The sequence below is a fragment of the Canis lupus genome, chromosome X, assembly GCF_011100685.1.
Source record: "Canis lupus familiaris isolate Mischka breed German Shepherd chromosome X, alternate assembly UU_Cfam_GSD_1.0, whole genome shotgun sequence".
Lineage (NCBI taxonomy): Eukaryota > Metazoa > Chordata > Mammalia > Carnivora > Canidae > Canis > Canis lupus.
Genome location: NC_049260.1, coordinates 39,794,878 through 39,816,042, shown reverse-complemented (window position 1 = coordinate 39,816,042; position 21,165 = coordinate 39,794,878). Strand labels below are relative to the sequence as shown.

General features: G+C 41.7%; 1 long non-coding RNA gene across 4 annotated transcripts in view; it reads left to right on the top strand.

Moving 5' to 3' along the window:
* LOC111094885 overlaps positions 1-21,165 on the top strand; it is a 124,035-nt gene that overhangs the window by 19,789 nt on the left and 83,081 nt on the right. For all 4 annotated transcript variants that reach the window (XR_005386261.1, XR_005386264.1, XR_005386263.1 and 1 more), the window contains one exon: positions 6,977-7,057. This is a non-coding gene — a long non-coding RNA (uncharacterized LOC111094885). The remainder of the gene's footprint in view (positions 1-6,976; positions 7,058-21,165) is intronic.

Sequence of the window (21,165 nt, the reverse complement as noted above, 5' to 3'; positions counted from 1 at the left end):
AAAAAAAAAAAGAAATGCTGTGTTATTTATATTTATTTCTTTTTAGAGAGGGAAGATGGTAGGGGCAGAGGGAGAGGGAGAATCTTAAGTAAGTTTCATGCCCTAGAAATGCTGTTTTAAAAGAAAAATGTTCTCTTTTTAAAAATGATTTTACTTATTTGAGAGAGAGAACAAAGCACAAGTAGAGGGAGCAAGAAAGAGTGAAGCAGGCTCCCTACTGAGAAGGGAGCCCAATGTGGGGCTCCATCCCTGGACCCTGGGATCATGACCTGAGCCCAAGGCAGTCACTCAACCACCGAGTCACCCAGGTATTCTAGGATAGCTTTTTGTCCAAGTGTGAAATTCTTGTCTGAAGAATCTTGATTCCCCCCCCCTTTAAATAGAAAATGGGAAATCAGTCTAACATTTAATATATTTTTCTTTTTCTTCTTCCAAATTGTATGTTAGTATTAGGGGCCTGACCACAGGTTAAATTCACTTTGCAACTTTTTGGACCTCTTTTTTTTTTTTTTTTTAAGTCTTTCAACCAGTCCTTTGCAACATACTGAAGATAATTTTGTCATCAGATGCTGACATTTTGATGCTATATTTTGTGGCTATATGCTATTTCCTTCCTGCAGCCCAAAGAATCTTTTTCTCTTGGAACCCACTAACTTTAGGCTCTTCCTTCCCTGGGGTGCCGCCTTGTGGTGGGCTGTGGGTCCTTCACCGACAAACGCCTGCACTGGTTAGTCATGGAGGAAAGTGAGTCAGCCATTGTGTGACTCATCGCAAACCCAGCTCAGAGTAATAGGCCCCCATCATACACCCAAGAGACCACGAATCATTAGGCTGAGACAACCTGCTGGTGGATACTATTTGGAAAAACTCCCCTATTGTGATTTTTTTTCAACCCTTTTCCCTCCTACTATAAATGGGCTTAGAGTAAACATTAAGAAGAGAATGAAGGGCAGCCCGGGTGGCTCAGCGGTTTAGCGCTGCCTACAGCCCAGAGCGTGACCCTGGAGACCCGGGATCCAGTCCCACGTCGGGCTCCCTGCATGGAGCCTGCTTTTCCCTCTGCCTCTCTTCCGCATTAATTATTAATTAATTTTTTTATTAATTAATTTTAATAAAATTCAAAAAAGAATGAAGACGTTACTCCTTAGGGTCTTTGGTGGCTTCGATCTTGATTTTATTTTTTTTTTAAGATTTTATTTATTTATTCATAGAGACACACAGAGAGAGAGAGAGAGAGAGAGAGAGAGAGAGGCAGAGACACAGGCAGAAGGAGAGGCAGGCTCCATGCAGGGAGCCTGACGGTGGGATTCGATCCTGGGTCTCCAGGATCATGCCCTGGGCTGCAGGCGGCGCTAAAGCGCTAAGCCACCAGGGCTGTCCTCCATCTTGATTTTAGCTAATTCAGTATTATCCACACTTTACTTTGTTCCGTATGGTTGTATGTATTGTAAAATTTTATGTATTTTATTTTTATTTATTTATTTATTTTTAAAATTTTTATTTATGATAGTCACACAGAGAGAGAGAGAGAGAGAGGCAGAGACACAGGCAGAGGGAGAAGCAGGCTCCATGCACAGGGAGCCCGACGTGGGATTCGATCCCGGGTCTCCAGGATCGTGCCCCAGGCCAAAGGCAGGCGCTAAGCTGCTGCGCCACCCAGGGATCCCAATTCTATGTATTTTAAAGTTCTATGTATACAAATACACACATTTATATCTACTTATATCTCCACGTATTTTGAGTGTGTGCACACATACGTCTATAACTAATTATTCTTTCTGCAAAGCCTTGTTACCGAAAGTTAAGAGGCTGTGATTGTGCTCTTCATGGCCCTTTCTGTAACTGAACTCCCTCCTGTGATAATTTTACTCAGGTAGGTGTTAATCTATTACTCCTTTATGAGTTCATGAATGGGAACTTTTATGGAAAGAATCACATCCACTGTCTTTCCACATAAGTTATTTCTAGGGAAAATATGTTGACAAAGCGTAGGTAGCAGTCCACTAATATTCTGTCGATTCAAACAGCTACCATAGTAACTGCTAAGTTCTTATCTAAAGAGTAGGACCATTCTCAATCAGCATAAAGATACCGTTTATTTGCAACTTTTGTCAGGGGAGAAAAATACATGTATACTAAATAATCACTCGTTAGCTGTACATGCCAGGAGTAAATGTCTTCAACTCCAAAATACATTAATAACGAGCAGACTCCTGTGCCAGCTTATTCTGCTATAGTTTTTGACTCATCCACCTGCGTGAAGATAAAGAGAAATGTGTTACTTATAGTAAGAATTGACAAATCTGGGATGGGTTCTGCACAAAAAGCACTTTAGAGACATTTGAAACTATGGTATTCAGCTAAGTGTTCCCATAGTTTAAAGATATATTCATTTCTGAATGTTGCCAGGGATCTGAGTGCTATGAGCAGCTTGCAGCAGAGATTTGTGTGGTTGCTATGTGCAAAAGCCCTAGAATAAGCAAATGGGAAAGGATATCAGGGTGGGTAAATATTACTATAGTAACGACTTATTTCTATAGGAGAAATTTAGAAAATAAACCAAGAATCTCTGGAACATGGGTAGAAATACACGTTGTACAGAGTGGACAGTACAGAAAAACAAAAGTCATGTTTCTGATAGCCACTGTTAACACTTTTCATTTTGATATGGGATAACTAAAAATGTTATGCTTGGAGTGACTTTCTAATGCACTGTTTAGCATGGATAAAATCACAAGAGAAAGTGCAAAGCCCTGGGCAAAAGCAGTAGCGTTCCATTTTTTCTTAACATGACAATACCAAAATGTGCTCTTTGTATGAGTAGTGTTCCAGAGAAGCTCATTGTATGTCTCCTTTAATTACATTATATCAAAGGACTCTTGAGTGTGAAAATGATTGATTTGAGAGAAAGAACACAAATAGGAGGGGCAGAGGGAGAGAGAATCCCAAGCTGACTCAATGCTGAGTGTGGAGCCTAATGCAGGGCTCCATCACAACTTGAGCCAAAACCAAGAGTCAGATGCTTAACTGGCTGTACCACCCAGGTCCCCTGATTGTGTAATTGTTTAAATACAGCCTGGATCTCTTGGGTTGCTCTTTATCTGACTCATTTTTAGTGGGATAGAAAAAGGGCCATATAATTATTAAGGCAATTTTTTTGACTGTGAAGTACTGACAGGTTTCTTTGCTGTCTTTTCTTCTGCTTTGGTGGTCTCAACCCTTGCTGTTCATTAGAATCGCCAGGAGAAGGTTTACAAAATGATTAACACCCATGTTCTACCTCAAATTTCTGGTTCATTTCTGATTGAAGGTGGAACGTGTGCATGTGTGTTTAAACTACTCACGTGGCTGTAATGTTTAGCCGAGGTTGAGAATTACTCTTCTAGACCTTTAACAAATCCTTAACAATTAACCACATTGTACTGATCCTCTATGTAAAAAACGTAAGCCCAGGTAGATGGCACCAGCTTATGTCTAGAGCATCCCGTGGTCTCCGGGCTCGCTCTCTGCAGCTCTGAATTTCTGGGATTTTAATTCCTTGTGCTGGGATTTTAATTTTGTACTGATGTCTAATTAATGGCTGTATTAGTCCACTTCTTTGAGATACTTAACAAAGAAACACCTGTGTGAAAAAGCAGGCACAATCTGATGGGGTGGAATATCTGAGTTAAGAGGTAGCTTTACTCCGCAGAATGATGCCCCCCCCCCCCCCCCCCCCCAGTTCTGCAGTGAGGAATTTCTGTTCAACAGTCCTTTGAGATTGGTTTTATTTCATTGGGACAACTCTGGACACCGAGGCTTAAAGAGAATTTAATTAGGAAGTGGCAGAGCCTGGATTTGTGAGCAGATCTGTTTGTCTCTTAGATGCATTCTTTTTTCCTGTTACTACTTTGTTTCTCACTGGTTGAATGGATCTTCCATGGCCTTGGTTCTTTGTGCTATGGCGTGCATACGAATGAGATGGGCTGAGCGCTTATGATCAGCTCGCGCTGCTATGGTGAATACCTGTGGATCTGAATACTTTTGGACTAATGTGGATAAATACTCATTAGTGCTGTGTGACATCTATGTCCTTAAAGCTTTCATACTGTGAAGACTCTTCTTTTTTTTATGTACAGGTTATACTGTGGTCATATAACAAACACATGTAAAAAGGGTTCTTATAATTCTTTTCAGAAAGGAACTGTTGGAGCAGCCTACTAAAACTATATTTATTGAATGTATTAAATGTAATTTATTGAGAATTCTGTAAAACTTGTCATCTAGTAATGATTTCAAGTGAGGTAGTTCCTGATGATCGATTTTTATTAACCGAATGACTGATAATGCCTTTGGTCAGAACTTTACGGGTCAGTTCAAGACTGTAAACTTAACTAGTAATGGGGAGGCACTCATCTTCTAGTTAAAGCGGTTTTCATTACTGATCTGTTACGTGACAAGACACTGCAGATATATTCTCTCTAATCCTTCTGAGTTAAGTGGAATCCTTATTTTGCAGTACAGAAAACTAGACTTTGCTAAACAAAAAACAAAAAAAAACACCAAACCTTCCCAAGACTGCAGTGCTAGAGTGTGGTAGAACTAAGATTGAGACTTAACTTTTCTGACTCTAAAACCGTGCTTTTGGCTGCCCTGGTAGGGAGACTGGCTTCCTTCCTGTTAGTCCTCTGTTTTTTGTTTTTGTTTTTTTTAATAAAGACGTTTCATTGTGTTTCTTCAAAGTGAATTGTTCCAAATTAGTTTATCCTTATGTCTCAAAGAGCCATTTACCATATGGATCTCCACTTCCCCTCTGTTTGGTAGTTGGTTCTTTGGGGATTTTTTTTAAAACCTTTAATGTATATAGGCCTGTGTATGAAATACAGTATACTTGCAGATATGTGGTAGAAACTGTGCAGCTGAAAGAGATACTATAAACAAGCACCCATCTAAACCACCACTGAGGCCAAGAAATGGAACCTGGAAGCCTTCTTTTCCCTCTAGTCGTTTGCCCTTTCTCCCAGAGATATCCTAATTTTATGAAAATCCCCCCCTTGTTTTGCTTTTTAATTTTACTATCTAAATATTTATCTCTAAATTATGTAGTTTTGCTGATTTCTAAGCTTTATGTGAATAGATTAATATAGCATGTATGTTGCATCTGCCTTTATTTGCTCAACAGATTTAGTGATACCATTTTCTGCATAGTGATCGTGTACATAATTTGTTAGATTTATTTCCATGTACTTAATAGATTTTTATGTGATGAAAATGGCATATTTATCAGAACTTTATTTCTAACAATTGCTAGTATATAAAAAACGAAACAAAATTTTTTTGAGCTTTGATGTTATAGTCCATAATCTTGCTAACAAAAGCCCTTTAAAAGTGTAGTAATATAGTGAGGCCTTTGATTTTTTTTTTTTTCCTATGAACATAGTCTTCTCATCTGTCAATAATACTACTACGTTTTTCTTCCTTTTTAACCCTTATATCTTTTTATTGCTTTACTGTCATGGCCAAGACTTCTAGCACACTGTTGAGTAGAAGAAATGATGGTAGATGTCTTCTCTCATTCCCCTTTTTAAAAGGGAATGCTTTTGAGATTTTACCTGTAAGTACTATGTTTCTTATAGGTTTTGGCATGTATCTTCTTTTAGAGGATGAATTTTCCTTCTGTTGCTCAAGTTACTTTTTTAATCAATAGATGTCACTTTTTCTGTATCAAGATGAGAATCTGATTTTTTTTCTTTTACTCTGTTAATATGGCCAATTATATTGACTGACTTTGAAGAGAAATGAAGGGTGGAGTCCAGATTTAAATTCAATTTGAATAGGTATATGGTCCTTTTGAAATACTGTGGATTTGATGTGCCTGATATTTTCTTTAAGATTTTTAAATCTGTGATCAGGAATGAGACTGGCCTATAATTTTCAGCTCTTGCATAGCTCTAGTTGTGTTTTTGTACTTGGCTCAATCTAAACTCCAAGCTGTGGAACGTGCCCTTTGCTGCTGTTCTCTGGAAAGGTTTGTATAATTTAGCCTTAAATCTTGTGTTAAGTGTTACTGCTTTCTTAAATTTTTGGTAGAACTTGATGGTGAAGCCATCTAGATATGCAGTTTATTATTATTATTATTTTTAATTTTATTTATTTATTTATTTATGAAAGTCACATATAGAGAGAGAGGCAGAGACACAGGCAGAGGGAGAGGAAGAAGCAGGCTCCATGCACCGGGAGCCCGACGTGGGACTCGATCCCGGGTCTCCAGGATCACGCCCTGGGCCAAAGGCAGGCGCCAAACTGCTGCGCCACCCAGGGATCCCCTATTATTATTTTTTTTACTGTAGGAAAGTTTTTAATTACTGATTCGGCTTCTTAAAGGACTGTTTAGGTTTTACATTTCTTGTGATTCTTTCAGTAAGTTGTATTTTTTGAGAATTTTTCCCAAGTTGTCCAAAATTTTAAACTTTTTGGGATAAAGTTGATTGAAATATGCTATCTAATCATCTTCACTATCTGCAGTTACGTCTTTTTTCTCTGTTTTAATCATCGGTTTTCATTCAGAGGTTTAGCATGTTTATTAATATTCTCAAAGGGCCAATTCACACTTTTGCCTATTGTCACTATTTTATGCTTGGTTTTCCATTGAATTTCTGCTCTCATTAGGATTTCCTTCTTTGTGCTTTCTTTGGTTTAGTTTTGGTCTTTTTTTTTTTAAGATTTTATTTATTTATTCATGAGAGACACAGAGACAGAGGCACAGACACAGGCAGAGGGGAGAAGCAGGCTCCATGCAGGGAGCCCGACATGGTACTCGATCCCAGGTCTCCAGGATCACACCCTGGGCTGCAGGCATCGCCAAACCGCTGAGCCACCCGGGCTTCCCTAGTTAGGTCTTAATGCTTTGAGATGCATACTTAGCTTTGTAACTTTTCGCTGTTCTTAGAAAATAACATATATATTATATTTATTCCCTTTCTTTCCTTTTCTTAAGTAAGCTTTACACCCAGGATGGGCTTGAACTCATGACCTCGAGATCAAGAGTGTTACATGCTCTACCGACTAAGCCATCCAGGTACCCCTCTAAAATACATATTTCTTATTTTAAGTAGTTTAGGCTTTAATCTATAAATTTGAAAATGTAAATTTGTTATACAGTTTGAAATATTGTTGAATTTTTACTTTTTTTCTTTGACCTTTGAGTTACTTCGATATTATTTAATTTTCAAATAAATTGGAGTTGTTTTAATTGTTCTGCTTGACAAAACATCATTTCTATTTCCTTTAATGTAGTTCTGCTAGTGATGATTTTTTTTTCAGTTTTTGTTATTCTGAAAGTATTTTTCTCCCCTTCATTCTTGAGCGGTGTGTTCATTGCTTATAGGATTCCCAGTTGGCAAATAGTTCCTTTTAGCTCTTTGAAGATATCATTCTATTGCCTTCCAACTTCAGTAATTTTTTAAAAAGATTTTATTTATTTATTCATGTGAAACAGAGATTGAGGCAGAGATACAGGCAGAGGGAGAAGCAGTCTCCCTGCAGGGAGCCCTGAGTGGGACTTGATCCCAGGACCCCAGGATCATGACCTGAGCCAAAGGCTCAACCACTGAGCTACCCAGGTGCCCCCAGTAAATTTTTTTGTGGACAGTCATCAGTCTAATTATTGTCCCCTCCTTTTTAAAGATTTTAGTTTTTTAAAAAATATTTTATTTATTTGAGAGAGAGAGAGTACGCTCATGAGCAGGGGTGAGGGACAGAGAAGGGGAGGACAAGTAGACCCCCTCTACCCCAGCAGGAAGCCCTGAGGTCATGACCTGAACTGAAGTCACCCAGGCATCCCTCAGGCATCCCTAAGGATTTTACTTATAAATAAGTTCTACACCAAATGTGGGGTATGAACTCACAATCCCAAGATCAAAGGTTGCAGGCTCCGTTGACTGAGCCAGCCAGGCACCCCTTATTATTGTTGCTTTGGATATAATTTGTCTTTTTCCTCTGGTTACTTTTATTTTTTATTTTTATTTTTTTCTAGTTGGTTACTTTTAAAATTTTATCTGCATCTTTAATTTTCTGCGTTTTTACTATGTTGTGTCAAAGCTTTTCATTTACCCTTTTTGGGTTTATTAGAGCTTCTGGAATCTGAGAGTGGAATCTTGAGTGAATTTTGGAAAGTTCTCGACTGTTCTCTTTCTAGATTGTTCCTAGTCCATTTTCTCATTCTTCTATCTCCAGTAAAATATTTGTTTCAGTTACCTGTTCTTGCACACAAGTCCCTAATAATTAGTGGCTTGGAACAGCAACCATTTCACTATTCAAAATTCTGTTGGTAGATTAGGGCTCAGTTGGATAATTCTTCTGCTTTTGCTTGGGATCTGTCATGAGACTGCAGACAGAAGGCATATGCAGCTCAAACATTGAAAATGCCCTCACTGACATATCTGGTGCCTTGGATAGGGACAACTGGAAGGTCGATCTCGATAGAGGTGACAGGAAATCTTAGGACTAGGCCTCTAGTCATGGCCTCTCCAGGCAGTCTCTCCAGCAAGACAGTTAGGCTTCTTACATGGTGACTCTAGGCTCCTAAAAGAGCTTCTGGAGCTTCTGGAAAAATCGAAGTGGTCAGGCTTTCTTGAGAAATAAGCCCAGAACTGGTACGGTATCACTTTGACTCTGGTATCGCTTTGACTCCGTTCCTTTAGTTAAAGTTAACCAGAACTTGAAAATTGACTAAGCTTTAATTTGGGAGGGGACAGCACAAATTCATGAATACCGGGAAGCATGGCTTGTTGTGTCCTATCTTTAGAAACTACCATACCCTTTACTCTGGCACTTTAGTCCATCGTTATGCCTCTCTGTAATTTGTTTTGAATGCTTTTATCCACCCAACTTACCTTTCAGAGCTCACTAAGTCTTTCTTAATCCGTTGAGCTCCTAATTTAAAAAAGATTGATTTTCACATGTAGAACTGATATTTTCTTCTTTTTCTCACACCTATGTCATTAAAAAGAATAATTTCTAGTTCCCTACTGATATATTGTTTTTCAATATTTTATTTTTTATAAAAATTTTATATATATCTCTATACCCAACATGGGGCTTGAACTCAAAACTCTGAACAAGAGTTGCATGCTCTTTGGTCTGAGTCAGCTAGGCGTCCCAACCCTAATGAAATTTTTAAGTTTGGCTCTTAGCCCCTTGAATATGTCAGGAGTAGTTATTTTACAGTCCAATTCTGACAGTTCTAATATTTGGAGTCTTTTTTTCTGTTGTGTCTTGTTTCTGTTTTTTCTTGCTTGTGATTTCTTTTCTTCTTGCATGAACGGTTACATTTGATTATATCTGGATATTGTGTTTGAAAATCTAAGATACCTTATGCCCCTAGAGAATGTTTTTGTTTTCTGCTGTCAGATGCCTGAAGGTACTAGCTTTCTGGAATCCTCTTATTAATCTAAGTCATCTGAGCCACCCAGATGACTTAAAGCCTGGCTGTAAGTCCCTATGAGGGCTAGTTACTTTCTGTTCAGTCTGCTTTTTTTTTAATCCCCAGATGAGATAGTCTATTCTTATTGGGCCCTGACTTCTGTTTTTTCTCCTCGAGAGGCCATCAGAAATAACCTTCATCCTCTCATTTTCCAAGAGTATCAGCAAATACAGTCGTGTTTTCACTTTTGTTTCATCTTTTACTTCCCAGCAACATGACAAGGTTAGTTTCACGGCAAGAAGCCCATTTCTTTCATATCCAAATGGACAACTTATTAAGAATTTGAAAGGCGATGGTGACAAAAAAGTAAAAGGTTGGTTACCATGCCTAAGCAAAGATCACCTGGAGTGCTAGCACACATAACCCGTATCATTTTCATAAGGTGCCAAGTCCGTATTTCCACGCAAGTTACAATCCCGTAGCAAAGACAGACTTCTACTTAGGGGTTTATACATTTCATCATGCCAAATGCAATTGTATCTGAGCAATGAGCAAAACAGCCCCATGTATGTCCTCCCACCCACCTTTAGACTTGGTACTCAGTGGTTACCCACAATTTGAATAGCTCTTTTGTACCTTTTTAAGATATTTTCTTCCCCTTTGCTCAGCTGTTTTCAGTGGGTGTATTGGCCCCAACTACCTGGTCCATTGTTACTGAAAGTAAATGTTGCTAATAATTTTTAGTATTCATTTGCTTTTTAGTCTTCATTCTGTAGGTTTTATGTGCATTCTTTATACATAGAGGTAATACACATTAATGGTATTAATAACTTGTCATACCCCTAGTTTAATACTCGTTATGGTCAGAGTTGGCTTCCTGTGTTTTGCCTCCTTTTTAAACTGCTTTACAGTCCCAGACCATTAGAAGAACATCCAAGGCACTGTCTTAGCCATTGTTTTTCCGTATGTGTGGCTTGTGCTCCTCCTGCGTAAGAATTATCTGAGGGGGGCATTATTAAAAGTGATCTAGTCCAATTATTGCATCTTTCTTTTCTTTTTTTTTTTTTTAAATTTTTTATTTATTTATGATAGTCACAGAGAGAGAGAGAGCGCGGCAGAGACACAGGCAGAGGGAGAAGCAGGCTCCATGCACCGGGAGCCCGATGTGGGATTCGATCCCGGGTCTCCAGGATCGCGCCCTGGGCCAAAGGCAGGCGCCAAACCGCTGCGCCACCCAGGGATCCCTTTCTTTTCTTTTTCTTTAAGATTTTATTTATTTATTCATGAGAGACACACAGAGAGAGGCACAGACACAGGCAGAGGCAGAAGCAGGCTCCATGCAGAGAGCCTGATGCGGGACTCGATCCCGGGACTCTGGGATCACGTCCTGAGCCGAAGGCAGATGCTCAGCTGCTGAGCCACCCAGGCGTCCCTATTGTATCTTTCATACAGGGAAACACAATAAGAACAGTTAAGTACATTGAGTTTAACGTTGTGACTTAATTTTTTCAGATAGAGTTACATTTGGCACGATAAAATGCCTATGTAGGTGTCTGTGCTACAGCATTGTAACTTGTATGGACATGAGGACTTGGCACCTTAAGAAAATGATCTGGGTTATGTGATAGCACTCCAGGTGACCTTTGCTCAGGCATGGTAACCAAGCTTTTACTTTTTGTCGCTAGTGCCTTTCAAATCCTTAATAAGTTGTCCATTTGGATTTGAAAGAAATGGGCTTCTTGTGAAACTAACCTTGTCATGTTGCTGGGAAGTAAAAAAGGTGAAGCCAAAGTGAAATTGTACATGTCAGGAGGGAGGTGATCATTTGGCAAGCCTTACTCCTAGCAATGCTGCAAATGTTCTCTCTCAAGCCTTCTCACCAATTGACCAGCTCCAGAGACCAAAGTACCTGTTCAGTTAAAATCCCTTTCTGGTATGCAGTCTGTGGATGGAATGTCTTTGAGAATGAAGTTGACTCCATATTAGAGTTACCTGAGATCTCCACAAAGTCGGTGGGTCAAGTTTAAGAGTCTGTTAAGGTTTTATGGATTGCTCCTTTGTTACTCTAGGTGTTTTCCATTTTTTACTAGAAACATCCTTAAGCTTGTTACTGTTTTATTTTTTGGTTGCTGTTTTGATTTACTGTTTGTTATCTGTCCCTCCTCTTTATCTTTACCATTATGATGCCCAGGCAGAAGTATTCTTTTAGTGGAGGTGGAGAGGTGGCTAGAAGAACGTCAGGTGGGATCCCTGGGTGGCTTAGCAGTTAAAGTGTCTGCCTTCAGCCCAGGGTGTGATCCTGGGGACCCGGGATTGAGTCCCACATCGGGCTCCCTGCATGGAGCCTGCTTCTCCCTCTGCCTGTGTCTCTGCCCACCCCCCCCCCACCCCCTGTCTCTCTCATGAGTAAATAAATAAAATCTTAAAAAAAAAAGAGCATCAGGTGACCAGAATTCTTCCTCTTTCTGACCATTGGGGACTTAGTTTATTTCTGGGAGCCTGGCAGTCTTCACATCCAAAAGACAGATTAGATGATACTCATATTCAAGCTATCCGTTTCTTTTTTTAAAGATTTTATTTATTTATTTGAGAGAGAGAGCACAAACAGCAGGAGGGGCAGGCTGAAGGAGAGGTAGAAGCAGACCCCCCCTGCTAGGCAGGGAGCCCTATATGGGGCTCTATTCCAGGACCCTGGGATCATGACCTGAGCCGAAGGCAGATGCTTAACAAACTGAGCCACCCAGGTGCCCCTCTAGCTATCCATTTCTTAACAAAATTCTTAAAATTAGACATCTGCTATAGACTGCTTGTGTCACACACACACCCCCATTCATGTTAAAGTCCTTTTTTAAAAAAAATTTGAGTAATCTCCATACCCAGTTTTGGGCTTAGACTCAACAACCTTGAGATCAAGAGTGGCATGCTCTACTGACCGAGCTAGCCAGGTGCCCCCATGTGTCAAAATCCTAACCCCAAAGTGATGATGCTATTAGGAGGTAGAACCTTTGGGAGGTGTTCAGGTTATGAAGGCTTTGCCCTCATGAATGGGATCAGTGCTCTTATAAAAGAGACTGCAGAGGGATCCCTGGGTGGCGCAGCGGTTTAGTGCCTGCCTTTGGCCCAGGGCGCGATCCTGGAGACCCGGGATCGAATCCCACATCAGGCTCCCGGTGCATGGAGCCTGCTTCTCCCTCTGCCTGTGTCTCTGCCTCTCTCTCTCTCTCTCTCTCTCTCTCTCTCTCTCTCTCTCTCTGTGACTATCATAAATAAATAAAAAAGTTAAAAAAAAAAGTTAAAAAAAAAAAAGAGAGACTGCAGAGAGATCCCTTGCCTGTGTTCTGCCCTATGAGGCTACAGCAAAAAGATGGCTGTCAGGAAGTGGGCCTGCACCAGACACTGAATCTGCCAGCACCACGATCTTGGACTTCTTAGCTTCCAGATCTGTGAGAAATAAATGTTTGTGTTTATAAGCCATCCAGTTTATGGTGTTTGTGTTACAGCAGCCTGAACGGACTTAGACAGTATCCATGTGGCATTATTGCATACTCACTTGGATAGCTGAGGATCTCTTAGTTTAAAAGCATCTAGGCAGAAGCTAGACAGTTGGGAGCCATCAGTGTATAGATGGCATACAGAATTGTGAGCTCACATGAGACCACCAAGGGAGGGAGCTGTAGAAGAGAATAGGAGCCAGCTGAACACTGAGCCCTGGGACACCCTATTGTTGATGGTTAAAGGCACACAGAAGGAACCAAGAAAGACTGAATAGCTGTGGCCAGGAAAGTAGAAGAACCAAGAAAACTGAGTGTCCTGGGAGTCAAATATGAAAAGTATCCCAAGAGGAGTGTTGTGTTCAATGCAGCTGCTAGTTTAGGTAAGATAAGGATGGAAAATTTACCGTTGGCTGTAGCGATGTGAGGTCATGGTAGATCTTGATATGCGAGCACCCTTTTGGTGAAGGGATAGCACAGAGGGGACATTTTTTAATAGAGTGGTGGGGGGAGGGGAATTAGCGAGTATGGGAACAGAAGTGGTGCTGTCACTGGAAGGGGGCAGGTATGAGGTCAAGGTTTTCATTTTTGTTTTTGAGATAGGAGAAACCAAGTAATTGTAATGTTTCATATACTGGTAAGAATGATCCAGTAGAGGGAGAAACATTTATGAAATGAGAAACTGGGGACAGTTACAGAACTGTTGTCTTTGATGAGGCAAGAAGGATCTAATACCCAAGGGGGCTGATCTTACTTAGGAGTTTAGCAAATTCATAGGAGGTCATTAGCACCAATGTCAAATGTGTTTCACTCTCTACATGTCAAATGTGTTTCACTCTCTACCTTCTTGACTGACACATGGCAGGATTTTGTTTGCTGGCTGTGTAAGTCATGGTGGGGTCATGTAACTGCTTATGACTGGTGAGTTGTTTTAAGCGACACACGTCATTTCTGTGCGTAGGCATTTAATTGTCAGTGTGAACATCCTGAAAAGTTATTTTCCCCAGTGCATGGCCCCCAGCACTGTTCCAAAGGCTGGTTGCTCATCAGCCTACATCCCTGAGAAGGGACAACAAAGAGTGGAGCCCCTAGCTGACCATTATGGACATCTAGCATCCTGTTGCTTTAAGTTGTTGTTCTTAGAGCATGAGCTTAGCCTATCCTGAGTAGATAGGCTAAGTAGATGTAGATAAAGAGGACTTAGGTAATGGTGGGGGCTTGTGGAAAGTTGGTTATGACAGTCTGTGGTGTTGCAGGGAAGTAGGCTAGTGAGCCGTCAAGCTGAGAGTGAGGATGAGAGGCGTTGGAGATTTGAGGAGAGAGCAAAGGGGATGAAATAGTCATTAGGGAGAATATTAGAGTAATTGGACCAGCAAAATGTATCATGATTATCAATCAGGCAGCACTCAGGGCCCACTTGAGGTTGGTGGCCATTATTAAAATGAATAGTTGGTGTGGGTGTATTTTTCTTTCATTGCTGTTGACTGAGTGGGCACAGGCAGGGTGTAGGCAAATAACTGGATTTAAGGAGGAATTGGATTTTGCCAGGCAAATGTGACAGAGTGGAAAGGGGGTTGGGAGATAGATACAAGAGAGTGATTATGTAGCATATTCTTTCAGGACTTTTAATCAGCCTCAGACCTATTCTTAGGGGAGTTGGCACTGAGGACAGAGAGAAATCCTAAAAGTCAAACTCCTCTCATGCTGACCTTGGTTTACAATTTACAAAGCACTTTCGCACATGGCAGCATATGAGAAAGGGTAGATGGTACCATTGGATTGACCATAAAACTGCGTAACTCTTGGCTTCTGTTGGGTTGAGAAGGTCCCTTGGGATCCCCATGTGCATATCCTCTGTGCTGTATGAAGTCTCTGCCATAGTGTGCCCTCTTCCTGTTCTGTTATCCTCTCCTTTCTCTTTTCCTCTATGTATTTATTTTTGAAATGTCTGTACTTCCCCTGCGTGGTTTAAGACTGACCATGATACTCCTTGTCCTCCTTTTGTATTTGCTGCTTTTCCCTTTGTTTCATTGTGGGATTTGGCTTTCTGCTAGGCAGGTGGGGAGGGAAGAGATTAGGCATGGTGGGTTACCACAATTCAGAATTAGGCTTAGGGGTTTGATCTATAAGCCCCAAGTCATCCCTCTAGAGAACCTGTGAATTCTCCAAATTATATGTGAGAATACTAAAGCCTGGGGTTACTTGTATTATTTATGCAATAAGGGACAACTGTTACTACCTTTACACACATACCCCTTTTGACTCATGACTCCCCCCACCTCCCCCCTACACACATAGGGAATGTTGGCTGTTAATGGCAGGAATTGTCCCTAATTCTACCATTTGGTTTTAATGTACACAGTGTGCCTCTTTCAGACCACGTAGATCTAAATAATATCCCAAAGGATACTCAATCAAAGCTCTGTTCTCTCTTTGCAGCTTCTAGGTAGAGATGCTGGTTCTAATTCTGGAACTGTTTAGAGGGATGCCCTGTGTTGGTATTGGGTCACTAGAAAGCCAGAGGGGCCAGCTAGTTCTAACAGTTGTTAAATGAGTCTCTTGTGTTTCTTTCTTTAGATCCTTATCTAAAGAAGACAGGACTGGTTTGAGGAGGTCCTGCTGTCTGCTTTTTTGTGCTAAGTTTGAACCCTGGGCTGAGGATTCCAAATGCCCATTCTCATGGCCATGCGTGCAGCCCACCCTGCCCAATTTGAGAGGGGGATGATGCTCACGTGGGGCCTTTGTGCTATATCAGAGAGAAGTAGTTCATACATGGTGCATCAGGGTTGATGTTGAGCCTGGTGCTGTCCACAAGGAAGGAAGGGGCAGGCTTTAGCCATTGGGAGAAGTCATCTCTGGCTTCTAGGAACCTCCAGTGCTCTAGTTAAGGCTTTCTTTTTGGTGTCTCAGAGATCTTTAGTGCTTTCTATTAAAACATGGACAGTTTTAAGATCTTAAAAACTCCCTTGAACGAATACCATGTAGCTAATATAAAGCTAATATAAAGCATTTATTTAAAAAAAAAATAAAGCATTTATTAGCATTTCCTGTGGCTAGATTTGGGAATGATGGACAATGAGGGATGGAAAGGGCAGAATCAGGCCTTGCCAACATCATAGTTTAAGCACCTGTCTGCTCAACAGCATGTGAATTTGAGGATTTGCCAATTTCAGCTTGGGGCCACAGATTATTGCTTAAACTGATGACTCTTTGCACTGGCATCTTTGCTTTATTCATTACTCAGACCATCACCAGCATGTACATGCCTACTTTGGCCTCTCCTAGGCTGGTATGTTCATGGAGAGCTTTTCCCAGGATAAAGTCTCACAGATTGATTCTCTCTGCTTTTTGATCTGTACCTCCAGGCCAGTGCTCTGGGTTGGTAGCAGTGACACCATATGTGAGTTCATTCAGATGGGGCTGAAGTAAGAAAAACTGGCATGCCCAAATGGGTTTCTGAAACGAGCTTTCCCTTTTTTTTTTTTTTAATTTTTAATTATGATAGGCACACAGTGAGAGAGAGAGAGAGGCAGAGACACAGGCAGAGGGAGAAGCAGGCTCCATGCACCGGGAGCCCGACGTGGGATTCGATCCTGGGTCTCCAGGATCGCGCCCTGGGCCAAAGGCAGGCGCCAAACCACTGCGCCACCCAGGGATCCCGAGCTTTCCCTTTTTAAAAAAAAAATCCACTGCAGTTTTGTGGAAGAGCCTGCAAATCACCTGGAAACTATGCAAATATATTTATCTCATTTGCAATTTCATGTGCCTGAATAATACCTGCGGTGAAATTCAAAGGAAACTGTCCTTCAAAATCCTAGATCCCAAAAGCCAAGGAGTCTTGAGTTACTGGGAAATGTGGTTATATAGTGTTTCTTTTTTTTTTTTCTTTACGATTTTTTTATTCATTCATGAGAGACACATGGCGGGGGGGGGGGGGTGTAGCAGAGACACAGGGAGAGGGAGAAGCAGGCTCCATGCAGGGAGCCTGACAAGGGACTCGATCCCAGGTGTCCAGGATCACACCCTGGGCTGAAGGCGGCGCTAAACCGCTGAGCCACCTGGGCTGCCCAAGTACCTGTTTCTTAATGTCAAAGGCCCAAGAGACGGAAATGTTCATTACATTTTTTTTAAAAGATTTTATTTATTTATTCACGAGAGACAGGAGAGAGGCAGAGACCTAGACTGAGGGAGAAACAGGCTCCTCACAGGCACAGGGAGCCCGATGCGGGACTTGATTCCCTGACTGGGATCATGACCTGAGTCATGAGACCCAGGAGTCAGCAGACCCTCAACTGCTGGGCCAACCAGCTTCCCCTCATTACATTTCTTTACAGAAGAATAGCCTTGGAAGTTTGAGACCGTCCCTCAAGTCATCATTCTTAACAGTAGAAAGGTGAAATCATGAGCTTTCAAAGATGCCTAGTTTTCTTTGAGGTTAGCCCCTTCTGAAAGGAAGGCTGGACCAGTGAAAGTTAACCCTGCCTTTTTTGCTCTGTTAATTTAAGAGTTATTTCTGTCCTTCTCTCAAGTGTTGTTTCCTTAGAGTAACTTTTACATTTTGGAGGAATGCATGCTGGATCGGTGTTTGGAGTCATGAGAAAGTAAAGAGAATTTTGGTAGAGAGGGAGCCAGTTCAGGAGCCATTCATGAAGTCACAGTTGTTCGAAACACTTGTACACTCCCTCTCTGCATGAATTATTCATTTCGCTGCCTTTGTGATAATAGCCACAGTGTTCAGTCTCTAAGACTGTCTTGTGATATATTCTTCTTTTGCTAAAGGGCTACATTTCAGCAGCCTCATTTGATTTAAAAGGCAATCCAGCATACCACACATACCATTCGAGAAGAATGTGGGGATCCTTCCTGCTATGGAAATGTCATGCATGCTTAAAGTGACAAAGTTTGTCACAAGCAATGGTTTCAAGTACTTTGTAATTCTTCTTGGATCTTCAAAGCAGTTAATTGGAAGGGTTTTCATTTTCGATAAGAAAACACTGAATTATTTGTTTTGCTTTTTAATGTCAAAATTATTGAATTGGAAATGCAGAATATCCAAAACATAGAGGGAAGGGAGTGAGTGTGTTTCTTAAACTATGATAAAATAAAATAAAACCCACATAACACAAAATTTACCATTTCAGCCATTTTTAAAGGTCTCTGGTACAGTAGTGTGAACTATATTCATATGGTTGTGCCACAGATCTATAGAACTCTTTAATCTTATAAAACTTTCATCTTGTAAAACTGTATTCGTTAAGTAACATCTCCCCTTCACACTTCCCACCCCCAGCCCCTGGCCACCACCATTCTCCTTTCTGTTTCTAGGAGTTCAATTGCTTTGGATACCTTGTATAACTGGAGTCCTGCAGTATTTGCCTTTTTGTGACTGGCTTATTTCATTTAGCATGATGCCCTCCATGATTCACCCATTTTGTAGCATATGACAGGATTTTTTCTCCTTTTAATTTATATTCTAAAAAATTTTAAAAATTTATCCATGAGAGACGGAGAGAGAGGCAGAGAGACACAGGCAGAGGGAGAAGCAGGCTGTCTCACAGGGAGCCTGATGCCAGACTCGATCCCGGAATCACACCCCACACCCTGAGCCAAAGGCAGATGCTCAACCACTGAGCCACCCAGATACCCCAGGATTTCCTTTATTTTAAAGACTGAATAATATTCCATTGCCTGCGCATAACCGCATTTGATTTATCCGTTAGTTCATCTGCGAAGGTAGAGCACCCTTTTGTATGGTGTTCTCAGGAAAGCTTTCCTTGGGAGTTAAAGCAACTGAACCACAGAGAACATAGAAAAATCCAATGTGAGTCAGTCATGCTAAGCCATAGAACTTTTGTGATACCTAACATTAGACATTGATACTGGCAAAACTTAGAATTTCATAAACAGAAATTCTAGTATACATGGTTTAGGTTCATACTCCTCCCCCCCCAACACTCCTCCCTCCTGTCACCCCACACACCCCTCTTAGAATGAAAGTCTGTCAGAGGGGCCTTAGGGCATGATATGTCTAGGAGGCAGCACTAGAGCCAGAGTCCCGCCTATACAGACTGACATGTGCCTATACAGACTGACATGCGCTCAAGTGCTGGCCCAAGGACCCGGTGATAATCGATGGCATTTAGTCCTCAATTTCTGCTTCTCTGACCCTCTAGAGGGAAGAGAGAAGGGGAGAGGGGCGGGGTGGGAAGGCAGCTGTTATAGCAGTGAAAGGATGGATGACCTATGAGCTCATTAGGGTTAGTAATGGGTTCTCTCACTGGACTCTGGATCTTTCTCACACATGAGCTTCTCTGTGGATTCCAGCCCCGACTCAGAGCTAAAGCAGCTCTGACTAAAGCAAAACCGCACCAGCAATCTGCTCTGTGGTCTGAGTTTAGTCTAAATGTTGCCAGAGCCCCAGAAGACAAAAGGTTTGACTTGAAAGAACACATGGTTTGTGAGACTGTAGTGTTACTTTCACTTTTTCTTGACTTTGGTTCTTCCTCAGAGCAAAAGGAGGAGGCAGATGGGGAGGCCTGATTGGGGTAGTGGCTGGGCTCCCTGTCCTCACAGATGCCCTAGTGGCAGCAATTTCCTGTCTTCAGCAGGTACAACCTGTGAGGAGGAGCCTTTCCCGCCCACTCCCTGTCCCTTTATTATTCTTGGATAAGGGTGAGGAACAATGGAGGGTGGGAGCACCTCTTTTCCTTTTCCCTGCAGGTTGCCAGACCCACACAAAGAGCAAGCACTCTCCATTCTGTCACTGAAAATGCACCCCCTTCGCCCACCCTCAGGGGACTGTGGGAGTACCTTGCCTGTCTCTGCTGCGAATTCTTTGCTTTCCTCCAAGGAAAGCCCAGCAGGGTGCTGTTGGGTGGATGAGGACAGGAGAAAAGCTTTCATAAGTGCCTGACAGCTTTGAGAGAGAGACCTTAGGTGCCTGGGGGAAAATGCTTCTGTGCTTGCAGCGTGCCTCCCTGGAGACCCCCACCCCAAGGGCACTTCAGCAATGGAGGCCAGGTGCAGGGGAGGGGGAGGTGTGGGGCATATGGAGAGGACTATGGGCCAGGTGCAGGGCTCTGCAGCAATGGCAGCTGGCTCTGGCCTGCCTTCTGAGACCAAATGCTGGGGACAAGGTATACACTCAGGAACTGCCAAGTGGCAGGGCAGTAAGCTGACTGACTTTTCAGGCATGAGTTGGGGGGGGGGGGTTGCTGACACTTTGTGTTGTGGATGACAATTTGGAGATGTGAAAAATTTTAAGAGATTGTTAGCAAGTGCGTGTGTATGGCTTGTAAAAAGATGTCTGCACCATTGATTTCGTCTCCTGACATTTTTTTCTTTTTTTGGAGTCTCTTGACATTTTTTAAAGAAGATTTTATTTTCTCATTTGAGAGAGAGCAGAGGGAAGAGCAAAGGGAGAGGGAGAAGCAGACTCCCCACTGAACAGGGAGCAGGATGCAGGGTTCCATCCCAGGACCCCGGGATCAAGACCGCAGCAGAAGGCAGATGCTTAACCGACCATGCCACCCAGGCACCCCTAGTCTCCTAACGTTTTTCTAGGAAAATCTCCCAAGTTTACCACAAAGTTGGAAGAATTTTATAATGAACACACATACGCCTACCTTCCAGATTAGTAGCATTTTAAGATACTTGTTTTATCAGATAATCTAATCATCTAGTTGTTCATCTAACCATCCATTAGCCCATCTTATTTTCTGGTGTGTTAAGAAAAATATTTGCCCCTGAATGCTTCTGCATTATAGGTTCAGTATTTATTTTTTAAAAAGATTTTACTTACTTACTTACTTACTTACTTACTTATTTATTATTTGAGAGTGAGAGAGCACATAAGCAGGGCGAAGCATGCTCCTCCACTGAGCAAGGAGCCCTCTGTGGCACTCGATCCCAGGACCCTGGGATAATGACCTGAGCTGAAGGCAGCTGCTTAACCAACTGAGCCACCGAGGTGCCCAGTGTATTTTTTAAACTGTTTTTCAGTTAAAATTTGCATACAGTGAAATGCACAAATTTTTAGTGTAGAATACAATATTTTCTATCCTTTTGTCATATTTCACAAAACTAAGCTTCTGGTTCTAGTCACAGAATTTCTACATATTTAAGAAGTGCAGTTTTTTAAAAAGATTTATTCATTCTAGAGACAGCACATGTGCATACACACACACACACACACAAACATACCCACACATAGAAACACGAGTGGGAGGGAGAGAGAGGGAGAATCTCAAGCAGACTCTGCACTGAACCTGC